This window comes from Pinus tabuliformis, chromosome X, assembly GCF_031772625.1.
Source record: "Pinus tabuliformis cultivar Carrire ecotype Pingquan chromosome X, CPIR1, whole genome shotgun sequence".
Lineage (NCBI taxonomy): Eukaryota > Viridiplantae > Streptophyta > Pinopsida > Pinales > Pinaceae > Pinus > Pinus tabuliformis.
The window spans coordinates 344,092,477-344,110,754 of NC_142308.1; positions in this window are offsets into that span (position 1 = coordinate 344,092,477).

Consider the following 18,278-nt stretch of genomic DNA (forward strand, 5'->3'; position numbering starts at 1 on the left):
TGAAGAAGATACTCTGAATTGGGCTTGAATACATCATTGTCATTCTATTCACCAGTTTGCCTTTTGAGTATCATTACCTTCTTTCTTGTAAACCATCATTGGATCCATGCCTCTATGTGTATAACCATGGTGAATTGCTTTTTATTGGCCAGAAGAATGGAACCAGGAGGTTTTCCAAAGCAGTTTGCGGAGGGGGTCACCGACTATAAGTGTTTTTGTTGGGCGGGGGTGCACAATTTACCTCCTGCTGCCACATACAAAGAGTTGTTTTGGCGAAACCACAAATTGCGAACACCCCCTCCTTGTTAAAAGTCAAATGGAAAATGGGTCGCGCAATTCATCCTTTAGCCGTTGATCTCCAAGCGTCAATACTGATTATTGAAAAATACAAGCATTGTATTTGTGCCCTGTCTGAACTGTGAGGGGATGTCAATAAGAAATGCTTCCATCATTAACCGCCACTGTTTAGAATTACCAAACTTCTGAAATTCACTAACTGAGTATAGGTTTCCTTCCAGATTGCTTTGCAATGTATTTGCTACTTTCAAGTGCTAGTTTCACTTGGTGTTCATTTGATATTTGTATGGTAGGGTTTAAGAATTTGGTGGTCACACTTAACAGTTGACCTGGTTCGATAAATTTACAATTTATTTGATCTTTGGATGCTTAGCTTTCAATTTGAAGCCATTGTCATTTGAACGTTTGTCATCTAGCATGGTACTGAGATTTTAGCATTGAGTGAACACTTGGAAAATAATGGTACTTAGCTGGCATGCTAAATTTTCTCATTGATTTGCTTTCATACTTCTCGCAAATGATATTTGGCTTGTATTTGTGAATTGTTTCTTTTTTTAATGATCCCACATTGATATGGAAATAATGATGTATATATTTTGATATTCAAGATGGGAAATTATTGAAAGGAGGGGGTGGAGGAGGTGAATAAGTAATTTAAAATTCTTTGTTTCTTCTCAACTTCATCTTCTTTTTATGCAATTAATGATTCATGTTTGTGCTCAATAGTTATTGAATTCCTTCTGCAGATTTCAAGGAGAGAGGTTTGCAGATTTGTTTACCTAGAATTCAAAGTATTCATAACTTACATGAATACTATCCCATCAACTATCAAATCCTTAAACACTGGATCAAATTTTCCTAATCTTGAACAATACCAAATCTAGTTGATATTCTCCTTGAAAATCTCAACTAAATCAAAATTGCATGAATTAATTACAAAGCCATTCAATCTATAAATCCTAGCTCAAATCCTATCTAGAAAGCTTGTAAATTGACAGCTAAAGGATCCCACTCCTTTTCTTGTAATTTTTTTGGATTTTTGGAATAAGTTTTAAGCCTTTTGCCTTCAAGCATCATGCTCCTGCATCAGAGTCCTGAGGACAAAATTCTTCATGGGCTCCTGTCCATGAGCTCTTCTACATAACTACCCAACTTCTGTAGCATGGAATCTGTCGTCCAAGTAGCTTTAGCAATTGGTTGATCCTTCCATTTGACCAAATACTGAAAATACTCTTGTCCTCTTGTGTTCTTCAACAATTTCTTGTCCAAAATCCTCTCTGGCTTCAATTCCTTTTCTATAGGTAATTGTTTTACCCAATCTATCTCTTATTCTTCTTGGTTCTTTGCTGTTTCATCTGTCTGTCCATTTTCATACCTGTATAAGTTAGCAACATTAAAAATTGGTGATATTCCAATATCAGGGGGTAATTCTATTTCATATTCATTTGCAGAAAATTTTCTCAAGACTCTGCATGGTCAAATTTTCTTAAACTTTAGTTTATTATACTCCCTTTTGGAAATCTTTCCTTCCTCAGGTGTGCTAAGACCAAGTCTCCAACCTCAAAATTAACTTCTCTTTTCTTCAAATCTGCTCTGTCCCTATATTTGATGTTGCTGTTCTGTAGTTGTTGTTTTACCTGTTCATGTATTGCTTGAACTTCTGTAGCAAAATCTTTTCCTTTAGCACTTCTCCTTTTAGGTTTTACCAAATCTCTCAATTCAGACACTCTTCTTGGGTGCATTCTATAGATTATATGGAATGGACTCTGCCCTGTACTTCTGTTAGGAGAATCATTATATGCATATTCTGCCTATGCCAATACTTGATCCCACTGTTTTGGATGTTTACCTGCAAGACTCTCAAAAGATTACCTAAGCTTCTATTTACAAATTCATTTTGTCCATCAGTCTAAGGATGATAAGCAGAACTGAAACTCAATTTAGTTCCAAACTTCTTCCACAATGTCATCTAGAAATGTCCAACAAATCTGGTGTCTCTATCTGAAACAATGCTCTTAGGTAACCCATGTAATCTTACAATTTTCTTAAAAAACAGATTAGCAATATGAGTAGCATCACTGGTTTTATAACATGGAATGAAATGTGCCATTTTTGAAAATCTGTCAATTACTACATAAATTGAATCATTTCCTCTTTGAGTTCTTGGTAAACCCAAAACAAAGTCCATACTTACCATGTCCCAAGGCCTATCTGGAATAGGTAATGGAACATACAAACCTGTGTTTTGACTCCTTCCCTTTGCGTACTGACAGACTTTACAATTTTTCACATACTTTTCTACTTTAGACTTCATTTTCGGCCAAAAATAAAACCTGTTCAACTGTTTATAAGTTTTATCTACACCAAAATGCCCTCCAAGTCCTCCACTATGTTTTGCCTTGATCAAATTCTCCCTCATAGAACAATTTGGTATGCACAGTTGATTTCTTTTAAACAACAATCCCTCTTGCAGGAAATAATCCAGCCACTTGCTTCTGTCTAACAAGACAAGATTCCTACAAGCTTCAATGCCTCTTTAAAATCTAGATCTTCCTCATATAACTCTTTAAGAAAATCAAAACCCAACACTTGAATTTGAATTTCTTGAACTAAAATGCTTTTTCTACTTAAGGCAGCTGCTACTTTATTTGATTGACCAGTTATATGTTTTAATACAAAATTAAAAATTTGCAGGTATTCTACCCATTTTGCATGCTTCTGGTTAAGCTTTGGCTGTTGCATAATGTACTGTAATGCATGGTTATCTGAATACAGTATGAACTCCTTGGACATCAAGTAATGTCTCCACTTCTTCAAAGACTGCACCACTGCATAAAACTCTTTGTCATAATAAGAATATTTCTTCTTTGTCTCATTCAATTTTTCACTAAAATATGCTACAGGCCTGTCCTCCTGACTCAAAACAGTGCCAATGGCTTCTCCACTGGCATCACACTTCACTTGAAAAGGTTTGTTAAAATCAGGCAAAATCAAAATAGGTTTCCCAATAATCTTTCTCTTCAACCGCTGGAAGTTCTTTTCTGCTTCAGCAATCCATTTAAATGGTTGTTTGTCCTTCTTTACTGTGTCAATAATTGAAGCATTAATTTTGCTAAAATTCCTTATGAATTTCCTATAAAAATTAGTAAGATCGTGAAAACTCCTTACCTCAAAGACACTTTTTGGTGAAGGCCACTCCATGATAGCCTTGATCTTCTCTGGATCCATCTTTAAACTCTCAATAGAAACAATGAAGCCTAAATACACCAATTCCTCCTTCATGAATGAACACTTATTTAAATTTAATAGTAATTTTTCTTGTTGTAGCCTTTGTAAGACATAATTCAGATGTCTCACGTGTTCCTCCTTAGATCTGCTGTAAACTAATATATCTTCCAGATATGCTATTACAAATTTACCAATAAATTCTGTCAGAACTTCATTCATAAGTCTCATAAATGTACTAGGGGCATTCGACAATCCAAAAGGCATTACATCCACTCATAAAATCCTTCATTGGTTTAAAAAGGAGTTTTCTACTCATCTCCCTCTCTAATTCTGATTTGATGATAATCACTTTTTAAATCTAACTTTGTAAAATATCTAGCTCCACTCAAACAATCCATCAAATCTTTGATTCTAGGTAAAGGAAATCTGTACCTGATTGTTATCTTATTGATTGCTCTCCAGTCAGTGCACATTCTCTAGCCTCCATCTTTCTTTGGGCTCAACACTGTTGGCACTGCGTAAGGACTCAAACTCTCTCTAACCAGTCCCTTGTCTAATAGTTCTTGAACCTATTTCTGGATCTCTTGATTCCCTGTGGGAGTCATCTTGTAAGCAACTTTATTAGGTAGATTTGGTCGTGGAATCAAATCGATGTGATGACTGATTTTTCTAATAGGTGGTCACTCATCAGACAAATCATCTACAATAATATCACAATAGCTGTCCAACATCTCTTGAATTTCAATGGGTAAATCCGAAACTTTTGTGGAAGTAATTACTACCTTGGGTTTACAAACCAATGCAAAACTTACCTCATCTTCCTCCATCTGCTGTAAGTACTCCTTTTCACTCAGCAAAAGGGTCTTTGAATCAGGTTTCTTCGATGTATCCTCTTCTTCTAGCAGCAACAATGTATGATTGACACCATCTTCGCTGAATTTGTATGTTTTCTTCTTTCCATCGTGCATAGCTCCTCTGTCATACTGCCATGGTCTACCCAACAATATATGACACACATCTATAGGCATCACATCGCACAAGATTTTGTCTCTGTATTTTCCCAACTACAACTCTACTTCACATTGATCATTCACTACCAAATGATATCCCTTTTGAAGCCATGACACCTTATAAAGTGTTGGATGTTTCTTTGTTTTCAATTTCAACTTCTCCACCACTTCTATGGAGACCAAATTATCTGTGCTATCACTATCTATTATCATTTGACAACAATTCCCTTGAACTTTGCACACAGTCCTGAACAAGGTTTTCCTTTGTGCTGGTTCAACAATTTCTTTAGCTGGTTTTAATAAAATTTTTTTGACTACCAAAGATTCCCCTTTCTCTAGTACATTCTCTTCATCTATTTCCTTTGTTGTTTCCTCTTCAGCGTTTGCAACAATTGCATTCCTCTGATTCATTCCTATGTTTTCTGGGCACTCATAAGCTCTGTTTCCCAGCTTGTTACATCTGTAACATCTAACTTCTCTTCCTCTACCTCTGCCTCCTCTTCCTCTGGAAAAACTCCCTCTGCCACTTGCATCACCTCTTGTGGGTGCATGCTGACTTGAGCTACTGCTAGCTCCATCTCTAGGTGCTGTAGATCTTCCTCTACCACCTTGTCTTCCTCTTCCTCGGAAAGTACCTCTATTTCTGGCAGGCTGCTTCCTCATGAGTTTTTCTTCAGCATTTAGTACCATCTGATAAGCCTCTTCCACTGTTTTAGGAGACAATACACGTATCTCATCTTGAATGTCCATTCTAAGACCATTCACATTTTTGGCAACCTTCTCATTTGTATCTTGAATTTGTCCTGCTCTTATACTCACTTTGTAGAATTCCTCTGTGTATTCCTTTACTGCCATAGACCTCTGTCTAAGATTCTGCATCTATCTAAATAATGTTTGCTGACAGTCACTTGGAAGAAACTTACCTTTTAGTTTTGCCACCATCCTGTTCCAATTCTTAATTGGTTGTTTGCCAAGTCTTATTCTATCTGCCTACACTCCATCCCACCAAAGTGCTGCATGTCCTTTTAGTTTCGTGACAACAAACTTCACCTTTTTTCCTTTGTCGGTTTCTTCATAATCAAAGAATTTATCCATGTCATTTATCTAGTCAATCAATTCCTCGGGGCTTAAGCTTCCTGTGTAGATTGAGACTTCAAGTCTAGGCTTGGATGTGGATTTCAATACTGACCTGAAGAATCTCATTTTAGGAGTTACATTTGTAGGTTCTTCATCTTCTACAGCTACAGCTTCAGGTTCACTAACATCCCCAACATCTGCATCTCTTCCCATTTCCACTGCTTCCAATCTAGCTTGCATCTGTTGCATAGCTTCCAACACTTCAACATTTGCAACTGGTCGTCCTCTTCTTCGACCACCATCTCTTCCTCCAACTCTGAAAGCCATGTTGGATTTCTTCTTCTGCCCCTGGAGATCATGTCCAATGTTAGTGGGCTGCTCTGATACCACAAATGGTGGTCGGGGTGCAGGTGTAAGAGACAAACGTTCAAATCCGGAAACTATTTCTTTCAATTTTGGTGGAATTTCTTCTTCAATTTCCTTCAGAGTCTTAGTCATTTACCTCCAGAGTTAGATACTCTGCTAGATTAACAGAACCGCTAATTTAGCCACAACAGCTAAATGCTTCTTTATTCCTTTAAACATCGCATATCACAATCGCAAACTTACCGATAGGTTTCTTCCTTATTAACGATGTGATGCGATATTTATCAGCTCACTTCGTATCGCATATCACATCTCGCAACTCCGCCGACCGGTTCGTTCACTCTTGAACCTTGCGATGCGATGTTAACCAGCGATCCAACGGTCAAGATTAACAGTGATCCGACGACCATTGTGATATCGCATAAAGATCTACGTGACATTACCCCTCACGGAGTCGATAGACTTATCAACCACAGTTATAAAATTTCAGGTCCGGACTTGAGATTAACGTCGTTGATAGTGGGTTTCAGATCTACGGCTCGCGGGACTTCAAATTAACACAAGGGTCAAAACCAGGCCAACCCCCACTGTTGACTATGGCACAATACGTTGAAAATGGAATCAACAGTGAGGAACGAGTGCGGGACTTCAAACCCGATTAAAGAATCCGTACACCTCCAAACCTCGCAATTGTTAATACACGACAAAGAAAGATTAAATACGAACATATGAGATCAATAGAACTCTGAGTTTTAAGTCAACTTGGAAATTCAAAGATACACAAAGACACTGCAGAGGGACACGACCCTTCGCGATTGACCAATTTTACACAGAAATGCACAGAGATTTAATGTCTGCAATTTTTATCATATATGGCCAAAACAAGCCGAATCAGTCAAAATCCTTTTACAATCATTCATAACTTATATGAATACTATTCCATCCATTATCAGATCTTTAAACATTGGATCGAATTTCCCTAATCTTGAACAATACTAAATCTAGTCAATATTCTCCTTGAAAATCTCAACTAAATCAAAACTGCATGAATTAATTACAAAGCCATTCAATCCCTAAATTCTAGCTCAAATCCTATCTAGAAAGCTTGTAAATTGACAGCTAAAAGATCCCACTCTTTTGCTTGTAACTTTTTTTGGATTTTTTGAATAAGTCCGAAGCCTTTTGCCTTCAAGCCCCATGCTCCTGCATCAATATTTCTCATTGTTGCCACTAACCTCTGCCTACCTCCTCCTTTGACATCAATGGAAAGTGGTTATAGATGTCTTGTAGCTTGTAAAAGAGTCCTTAGTGCAGCTGTCATTATTGCTTTAATGCTTTAAACATGCAATGTATTGTTCTGCATTATTTATTGAATGCTACTCCACATGGCTTATTAGAGCTCCTCCATATTGAATGAATGTTGTTGTGTATGATATATAAATGTTGCTCCAAACACACTTTAAAATGAATTAACATAGCAAGAGTGTTACATAACAATGTTGTGAGAATACTTTGTAAAATATTGCAAGAATTCATAGGATGAAAGCAATGCAGAGCACATTGCAAGAATACTTTATCCTTACAATTTTCTTCAACAATAGCTCTTTCAATTTACACAATAGTTCACATGTTATATTGGTCATTTTCTGCACAAACAATAAATCGATCATCGAATACATGTAGCTTCTGTAGCATCTTAAAGTGGATATTAAAAGGGAAAAGTTTGTTGAATTCGAACGCTACAACATTCCACCAAATCCTTGTATCCAAAACTTTTGATTAGGAGGAAGATCTGATCCACAATAATAACTGACAGATAAATAATACCCAACAATAATATAACATTATCTTATCTTGGCCATATATAGATCAAGGATGACAATATCTCCATAGCTGCAATAATGCCAATATATCCCAATATATCCCATTATTTCAGGCCTCGCCCCTCATAAGCCTGGAATTAGAAAAAAAACATATCTGTCAGGAAAAAGACTCGAGGGGGTAGCAGGGACTTTAGAGGCATAACTATTGTCACTGAAAGTGGGGTCAGAAACCTCTCCTTGATTGAAGTTCCTATTTATGATATGCCGAATCCACAACCCCTTAGAGCAGATGCGGTTGGTGAACCCTCCAAATGACTCTTATTGTCTCTATGAATATCAGGGGCCTCGGCGTTGACCCCAAATTCCTAACGCTGAAAACCTTTTTTTTTTCTCTTCTAAACTGGGAATAATTCTTATACAAGAAACAATGCACAGCTGTGAGGCCACTATTTCCTACTTCAGGAAGATGCTACCAACATGGTATATGGTAGCCACAGAGGCTAGAGGGCTATCAGGAGGTTTAGCAACTCTTTGGGATCCCACTCGAATCAGGGCCAAAGCATACAAATGCTTTGCAGGGATCATCATCACTGCTTCCATCAGGGGCAAAAATTTTCTATAAATGTTCTCAAAATTTATGCGCCTTATAAAAACAGAGCTCCGTTCTGGGGAAAATTTTTCTCCTCAGAAATTTTTGATATAGATCATTTGATAATTGCAGGTGACTTAAATACTACTTTGAGCTCTGATGAATGCTGGGGTCATTGTAGGAAAATGGATTCTCTTGCAGATAGCATTAAGCTCGAACTCCTTAACAAGAACTTGGTGGATGTCGTCCCTGGGGAAATGAAGCCGACATGGACTAATGACAGATCTGATAAGGCTTACATTGCGAAAAGAATCGACCGATTCCTAGTGCATGTTAGCATTATAGACAAGATGGGCATGCCTCATTCATCAGTGGAGAATGTATTAGTGTCAGATCATAGACCCATTTTGCTATCCTGGCCGGAGAAAGGTTTCAAAAAGTGATACCCGTTCAAATTCAATCGATATTTCCTACAGGTCCCAACCTTCAACGATCTTATCGAAAATGCATGGAAGGAGATGTCAGCAAATGCATTTCGTCCCCCGTTCCTAACATTTCGAGAAAAGATGGCTGCTTTGAGGAAGATTATAAAGAAATGGGAAGTGGAAAAAAAGGAAAATGATAAAAAGGAGCTGCTGTCTATCCAACAGGAACTGGACTCCATTCTGAAAGAAGCAAATGCTAACACCCTCTCTTTCTCCATGAAATGCAGCATTCAAGAGCTTGAAAGGAAAAAAATGGAGTTATTAAAACAAGAGGAATCCTTCTGGCGGCTTAAAAGCAGGGCAACATGGCTTCAAGAAGGGGACAAGAACACGAAGTTTTTTCACAAGTTTGCAAGTGCAAGACGTGACAAAAACTCCATCTGGAAAATTAAGAATGATAATGGAGACTCTTTTGTATCACAGGAAGATATTACTAGGGAGGCTGTAAACTTTTTTAAGAACCAATACAACAGAAGGAATAATGTTGCCTTCCGGGATATTCTGTGGGGTATTGAATTGGTCCCCCAAATGTTCGATGAAGATGAAAATGAGGCGCTGTCTCAACCAGTAACAGAAGAAGAGCTTCTTGGAGTCCTGAAGTCTTTTAAGAAAGATAAGAGTCCTGGGCCGGATGGCTGGACAATTGAATTCCTCACTCATTTCTTTGACCTCATCAAACATGATCTCCTAAGGATGGTCGAAGCGTCAAGGATGTCTGGTAATATTCATCATATTACCTCTTCAACTTTGATCGCCCTCATCCAAAAAAAAGTGGAATCAGAATCATTCAATGACTACAGACCGATATCTCCGAAGGATGGTCGAAGCGTCGAGGATGTCTGGTAATATTCATCATATTACCTCTTCAACTTTGATCGCCCTCATCCAAAAAAAAGTGGAATCGGAATCATTCAATGACTACAGACCGATATCTCCGTGCAATATATCTTTCAAGATTATCACGAAGATTATTGCTGAAAGAATTAAAGGAATTCTGGCTTCCTACCTGACAAAGGATCAATATGCTTTCCTAAAAGGCCGGAACATCCTAGATGCTGTAGCTAATACACAGGAATGCCTTTCTTCTATGTCTGCTCAACAATCTCCAGCGGCCATCATGAAAATTGATTTGTAGAAGGCTTTCGACTGCTTAGATTGGGGTTTTATGGAATGCCTTCTTGCAAAGATCGGCCTCAACTCAAGGAACATCCGATGGATAATGGCATGCATTGAGAATGTGAACTATGCGGTTATTGTTAACGGGTTTCCCTCTCACTTCTTTCAAGCCGAGAGAGGCCTGCGACAGGGATGTCCTTTCTCGTCTCTCCTGTTCATCCTGGCCATGAACTCTCTGAGTATCCATATCAACAAAGCAGTGACTAAAGATAGATGCAAACCCATAAAGATATGCAGGCATATAGTCTCTTCACACAATCTCTTCGTAGATGATGTTCTTTTATTTGCAATGCTTTATAGATCATCGTGGATATGTTTAAAAGACATTCTGGACAGATTTCAAAGAGCTTCCGGACTCCATATAAACAAAACAAAATCTCTGCTATATCACAACGATATTGACTTGGAGACAGTGAACTGGATTTCTCAGCTCTTTGATATTGATTCCAATTTGCTCAAGCAAGGCCTCAAATACCTTGGCTTCCACCTTAAAGCAAAAGGTTACTCCAAAAATGACTGGCTCTGGTTGACAGAAAGATTTTTCAAAAAAAATCTCTGCATGGGAATTCAGGAGTCTTTCCTTGGCGGGCAGGGTCACACTCTCTCAAACTGTTTTGATGCAGATGGCGGTCTACTGGGCTCATCTATTCTTCATTCCGACAAGCATAATAAAAAAGATAACCTCGATCACGACAAACTTCATTTGGGGAGGAAGTTCCGATCAGAGGAAGTTTCACCTATCTAAAATGGACAGAATTTCATTACCAAAGAATCTGGGGGGATGGGGTCTAAAGGATTTGAGAATTTTTGGCAAGGCACTTTTGTGCAAATCGCTCTGGAGAGGGATTTTCGGGGACGGGCCATGGAGTGAGACCATTAAACAGAAATATTTGAAAGGAAAATGCCTGGAGTTCTGGTATAGAAATGATGCAATTGGAATCAAAAAAGGATCGACTATTTGGCTTAGCTTCAGGAAAGTTGAGAAATTCTTCTTGTCAAAACTAAGATGGAGGATCCACTATGAAAACAGGCTCTTCATTGGCATTGATTCTATCGCTTGTAGTCGCAGCTTCTATTTTCCAGAAGATCTTTTATTTGTCCTTCACAGAATCAGTGTTTTCGCTTGGGACAAACTCATCTCGGATTGGCTAGGTATTACTCCTATTTGGAAAGATGCAAATGACATTGGTCTACCAGCTGAACTCTCTTCCACTTGGAATGCGGTCAAAGCATCCCTATAGGCAAGCGGAATTATTCGCGGGGGACTAAATGACCACCTAATTTGGTCCAAGTCAAATACTCCTGTGCCAGGCAGTGTTAAAGACATCTACTCCGATATCATCTGCTCAAAGGCTTCGAGCTCTGCCTTTTTTTCCCGATGGCTTTATGGAAAACAAGATGCCCCCCTAGAATGATCTTTTTTGCATGACTGGTATTTAACAACAGAAATCTGACATGGGATAACCTGAGGAAGAGAAATTGGCATGGACCTAGCAGGTGTTCGATGTGCGAGTTAGAAGAGGAGACTAATCTTCACATGTTTTTTCATTGCAACTCCACTCAGGAAATCTGGTATGAGCTTGCCATTTTATTTGATTTTCCTCTTAATGTCTTTGTCTCTGTTCATGCAGCCTTTCAATGGTGGAGTTCTCAATGCGAATCAAGGCGCCCCATTCTTATCATCATGATCTGGTGTGCTTGAAAGTGGCGGAACCATAAAATCTTCAGAGATTCTAAGGCTCCATATAAGTCCATTCTGCACTGTATCAGTGCTTTTTTTTGACTCTGTTTCAAGCAACATGCCTAATTCTTCGGGCTAAGCCTGTCTTTGCACTGTTCTTACGATCATAATGATATGCATATGTACCCATGAGTTCTGTCCCTTTTCATCTAGATTCATCTGCTTCTTTTATCCCTACAGTCTTGCTATAATGCTGTGCTATATGTCACCCCTCTTATTATGATTCTTCTCAGCGATGTCTTGTTTTGGAGCTGCACAAGTCATCTTTTTGTATCCAATTATGGTTTTTTATATTGACTTAATATAATCTATGATGCTTTTTCTTCTGAAAAAAAGATTTTCTTGGTCATCGATGAGCAAAGACAATAAATCTGATTGAAAATTGCTATCTAGCCCAACAATGGTTCTAAATGACCAAAATAAAATCATGCAAAAGGTTATTAAAAAAAAACTTGATAAATATGCCATACACAACTTCATATCACACATGCCATAATTCTGCATCATTTCCATTGTTAGACTGGCCAGCTGTATCAGTCCTTCATCATTTCCCGCACCTCAAAAAATATCAAGGCTGCCCAAAAATTTGAGCTCTTCGCACTGTCGAACCCATTGGGGAATTCTTCCAAAACTCTTCTACTTTTCTCTTCTTCTATTGATGTTATTTCAGTCCTCGTCCTTAGGAAAGGATCTAATGTCTAAGCACAACGTTTATGTACTATTGATTTCCAAATTCGTTATTCAGAAATTTATTTATTTAGAGACAAATAGAGATGTTCTTTAGAATCTCCTCAATATCACTCACCATTCTCCCTACTGATGCAACTCCTATACCATTCTATCCATAATAGAAATCCATTGTAATTGAAAAATTTATCACATGAGTATCCCCGAGCTGATTGACCACCCATCCATCACTGTTGGAGTCGATCAGGGTATGGTCAAAGAAGGAAAAAAAAAAATAATGCCAATTTCCATGCCTGTAATCGACCCGCCATGACTGTCCAAAAGTTTTCGATGAGGTTTGAGCATGGAGAGAATAAAGCGTTAATGAACAATGCTGCCATATATTAGGGCATAAACCCATAAAACACTTAATGCGTTAATGCCAATATTTCCTTCATTCAGTGTTAATGCCAATATCGCCTTCATTACGTTACGTGGATGTGATATATTAGGGCATAAAACCCTAAAACACTTCATGCATTAATGGCAATTTTGCCTTCATTCATCGTTGATGCCAATATTGCCTTCATTAAGTTACGTGCATGTGATATTGCCCTAAAACAATTAATGCGTTAATGCCAATATTACCTTCATAGCATTAATGGAAGGTCTTGAGCTACCCACCACAACATCATGGATTTGAAGATGTGCTAAAATTTGAACTCCTGAAAACTAGAGATGAATCGCAGAATATCAAAGTCCTCCAAATCAAAAGGAAATATGGGAAATTGTTTATTCCCTTCACTTTTATCAACATCTTGTTTGTTCATCCTTTCAGTGGAGCGATGATTGATTAACATTGTTACACATCACCCATATACCCAAGTAATTATGTCGTATCATGTAATGGTTAATGTGTGATTAAAACTAAATGCTCTTATAACATAGTTCATGTTGGTTGTCATCAAACATTTTCAACAACATTGTTTGGGTAACATGCATCTGTTCTTATGACATTATTTTGATTCAAGACAAAAATATACAACATCGTGTTCACATTCACTGTGTTAATCAATGTGAAGGCTCCAACTTTCCCACGTGTTCTGATAATACATATATGTCGTAAGTCTAGTGCAGTTGTTGTATCTGCAGGGAAGACAAAGCATCCACGAGACTATTGATCAAGGTCGTGTTTGGGAGGATTCAAGTGGATGTAATTTGTTGAAGATTTTCTCTGATGGAGAAGCACATGCACACATTCCATGAACCCTTTGAATGTTAATGTCTTGTAGTACGAATGCATTACGTTGTCCGTAGAGGGAGCGCTATAGGAAGGCGTGAGCGATACCACCGTAATATAATACAATAAGGCTTTAGAATATGTAATGTAAAAAAAAGATTCCTCTGGTTCACTGTAGTTTTGCCAAGGCACGCTCCATATTGTTCCTGCCCCTCCCACTGCTATTATACTGTTCCTGCACCTGCCACTGCTATTACACTATTCCTGCACCTACCACTGCTGCTTCGATAGCGTTGTATAAGACAGTAACGCACCATAATAATATTGTATAAAGCTGTAACGTACCATAATGATCTGTTGTAGTATACCAAGTTTAAAAGAAATTAAAACTGATATATTATGAATGCATGCAATAATTATTCCTTTGCACACAATTATTCCACTGCTGCATACATTATTTAACGTTGGTCCAATCCACTGGTTGTCAATACTATGTATGGTGTTGTCTTTCTGTCCTTGACATCTCTACTCCCGTCAAAATCTTGACCTTCATAATTGCAATTAAACATGCGTTACTTTTTTTCTCATTTTTCGTAGCTTATCATGATATATAGAAATCATTCTGAGCGCTTGGTTTTCTTTGATGGATGCCAATTTTCCTCTTTATGCTTACTTTCTCTGCTTTTCCTTATTGTAACTCTCCCATTATTTTTTTCTTTTAAAGATTTTAGTGCAGGAAAATGATCAATGCTTAGTGCAGGAAATGATCAATGGCATGTATTGGCAGTCTCCTATTCAACATTTTATTGTTTTCTGGATTCTCTTGGAGTTGAATGACTAGAAATTGCATCTCAATGCCTCAACTCAGATGATGCTTTGCAAAAATTCCTCCATAGATTCACTTTGATCAAGTAGCATAAATATTATTTAACTCCTTACGACAATAATAATGAAGCTGAAGTGCTGCAATTGAGTGAGGCATGGTGTTTCAATCACCCATGGCCTTCAATTGTAGAGACATTTTCATAAATTTTTCTTTTTATTCTGCAATACAATAAGTTTGAATGTCGATTTCTGCATTTGAGTTCTTCAATATGTTTATTTGAAAGAATTTTCTCCTAGGGTATTTCATATTGCAGAGTCTCATTTTCTTCAAAAGTTTGTCGCTGCTTGAAATGAGATTGATGAGCAAGGATAATTTCCAATTTTTTCTTTTTGGAATGGAGAATGATCTCGCTGCAATTTCTCTGAACTTTCATCTTTTGTTGATAAACTTATTTTTCTTCTTCAAGCATTCATAGTAGTGATCACAATAATAGTGCTGAAGGATTTAAAGAAATCCTAGTGATGTAGTGAAATTGGTACAATATTTGATTACTTGCTGAGATAGAAGTCTTCATATGGAGATCGCCAATAATAAGGTTCTAATGTAGAACTCATGATGCTTCATGATGAATGCATCTATAAACCAAACATAAACATATATAGAGTCTGCTCATCTACTTGATGTCAATGTCTTTGCTTTTGCTTCCATGTTTATATTTGGATGGCTCTCAGGTTTTATACATCAGATGTTTAATGGGGATTATCATAATGTACATTGATGCATTCAGAAAATGAAGAATTTTGAGAAAAAAATGATGATGCAATTATACAATAAGTTATGCTTAACTTTCAACATGATTTGAATAGATATGCAATTGTCTTAGCAGTACTAGTACTGTGTCTACTTGCAGAAATTTATTTACATGTTTATGCATCGGATATATACATGTGAAAGAAAAAAACATTGAAGAATGGTCTTTTGTATGGTGAACCTGATTGATGTTATTAGCTCCTAGAGAACGTGACTTGATTTCCCACTTTGATGATGCTTTTGTTCTTGCTGCTTCTTTAACTGCTTCAAATTCTTGACATGATCATAAGCTTTGTGTTCCTCTTCATTACTCCTTCTTGCTCCTATAATCTCCCCCTTAGATTGTGCTCAATTTCATATACTTCATAGTCTTTTAGGTTCTCCTTTTGAAGTCACATTAGTGAAGAGAGTCTGTAGGTACTATCCCTAGCTTGTTTCTCAGATATTCAAATGGTTCTTTAGCAAGGGGTTTTGTAAATATGTTTGCTATTTGTTCCCTTTTGGGTATGTACTCCATCTTCACTGTTTGCTCATCCACTTGTTCTCTGAGAAAGTGGTGCTTTATAGGGATATGTTTAGTCCTTGAATGGAGCACACGACTTTTCAAAATGCTTATTGCACTTGTATTGTTGCAGTTGACAGATATAGGTTCATTAAAGTTTACCTTCATGTCCTGTAGTGTTTGTTTCATCCACAATACTTGTGTGCAACAGGGTGCAACAGGGTGCAACTGCTATGTATTCAGCTTTCGCGGTAGATAGAGAAACTGATGTTTGTTTTTGCTTAGCCATGCCACCAATGATTCTCCTAGGTAGAATGCACCACCGCTTGTACTTTTTCTGTCATCCACACAACTTGCCCAATCTGCATCTGTGTATGCTGTCAGAGTAAAATCCTTACCTTTCAGATACCATAGACCATAGCCTATAGTCCCTTTCAAGTACCTGAATATTATTTTTGTTGCTAACAAATGGCTTTGTTTGGGTGCTGATTGATACCTTGCCACTAATCCCACTGCTAACATTTTATATGGTCAAGAATATGTTAGATATAACATACTTCCTATCATAGTTCTGTATAGATTTTGATCCACATCAGGTGATGCATCATCTGCACATAGCTTACATCTCGTAGTCATGGGGGTTGAGACATGTTTACAATCTTCCATTTGGAATCTTTTCAACATATCTTTCACATACTTCTCTTGAGAAATGAATATGCGTCTAGGGTTTTGCAGGATTTGGAGCCATAGGTAGAATGTAAGTTCTCTAATCATAGACATTTCGAACTCAGTCTACATCCCTTCAACAAACCATTCTACGAGATGATACTTATCATTGCCAAACATAATATCATCCATGTACATAACTATAATTTGTAACTCATCTTCATCAACCTTATGTATAGATTGCTATCAACTCCTCCTCTCTTGAACACTTGTTTTTGAAGGTACTTGTCTAGTCTAGAGTGCCACTCCCGAGGTGCTTGTTTAAGACCATATTGTGCTTTCTTTAACCTGTAGACATAACTAAGCTTATCTTTCAATGATAAACCTTCAGGTTGTTCCATATAGACTTCTTCCTCAAGATCACCATTTAGGAAAGAAGATTTCACGTCCATTTGATACACCTTGAAATAATTGTAGCATGCAAAGGCCAAAACCATCTTGATTTTCTCCAATCTCGCGATTGGTGCAAATATCTCTTCATAATCAAGTCCTTCTATTTGTGAGTAACCCTTACACACCAGTCTGACTTTGTTTCTAACAACTTGACCTTGCTCATTCATCTTATTTTTAAATACCCTTTTTGTGCGAATGATATTCTTTCCGACAGGTCTTGGTGTTAGTTCCAAAGTATTGTTATTCTCAATTTGGTCTAATTCCTCCTTCATAACATCTATCCAACTTTTGTCTTTACTTTCCTCCTCAAAGTTCTTTGGCTCTATCTGTGACAACATGGCTATATGAACTTGCTCAGATTTTTCTGCTAGTTATCTCCAATAATTTGATTTTCAGAGTGATTCTTTTGAGTGTATCTTGAAGGTCCTTTCGGATGAGTCTTAGTATCATCTAATTCTTCATCTTGTACTTCATTCTCCTTATTGATATGATAATGATGATCTGGAGGATTGATAAAACCTGTGTTCTTGTTCTTATTGGGTAGCTCTTCATAAACCTTTACATCTATGCATTCCACAATCTTATGTAGTCTTTTATTATAACACCTGTATCCCTTACTTTTTGATGAATATCCCAAAAATATTCCTTCATCAGATCGAGCATCAAACTTTCCCAGCTTTTCATCATTATTTTTGATATAACATTTACTTCCGAATACTTTAAAATGTTTGATTGTTTCTGGTTTCCTGTGCCACAATTCATAAGGTGTCTTATCACAATTTGGTTTAAGATGTGCCTTATTGAGAATATGTACTGTTGTATGCACCGCTTCTTCCCAATAGGTTTGAGCAATGTTTCTCTCTTGCATCATGGCTCTGGCTATTTGCTAAACAAACCTGTTTTATCTCTATATGACTCCATTCTGTTGTGGCGTGTCTGCAATAATATATTTTTGTTTTATCCCAAATTCATTACATAGGTTTGTAAATTCATCTGATGTAAATTCATCTCTTCTGCCTGACCTTATGCACTTGATCTTGCACCCTGTTTGATTTTTTGCCAATGCCTTAAATGTTTTAAATTTCTCAAACGATTCCAACTTATTTATGAGAAATGCTACCCATGTTAATCTTGAGTAGTCATCGATTACCAACATGAAATATTGTTCTCCTCCTGATGCTTATTTTATGGAAGACCCGCATAGATCCATATGAACTAGCTGCAAGGGCTTACTGCTTGATAATTTATCTTTGACTTTGAATGATGTTCGTATTTGTTTTCCCATTTGACATGACTTGCAATAGTGTTTTGAGGATTTTTTTA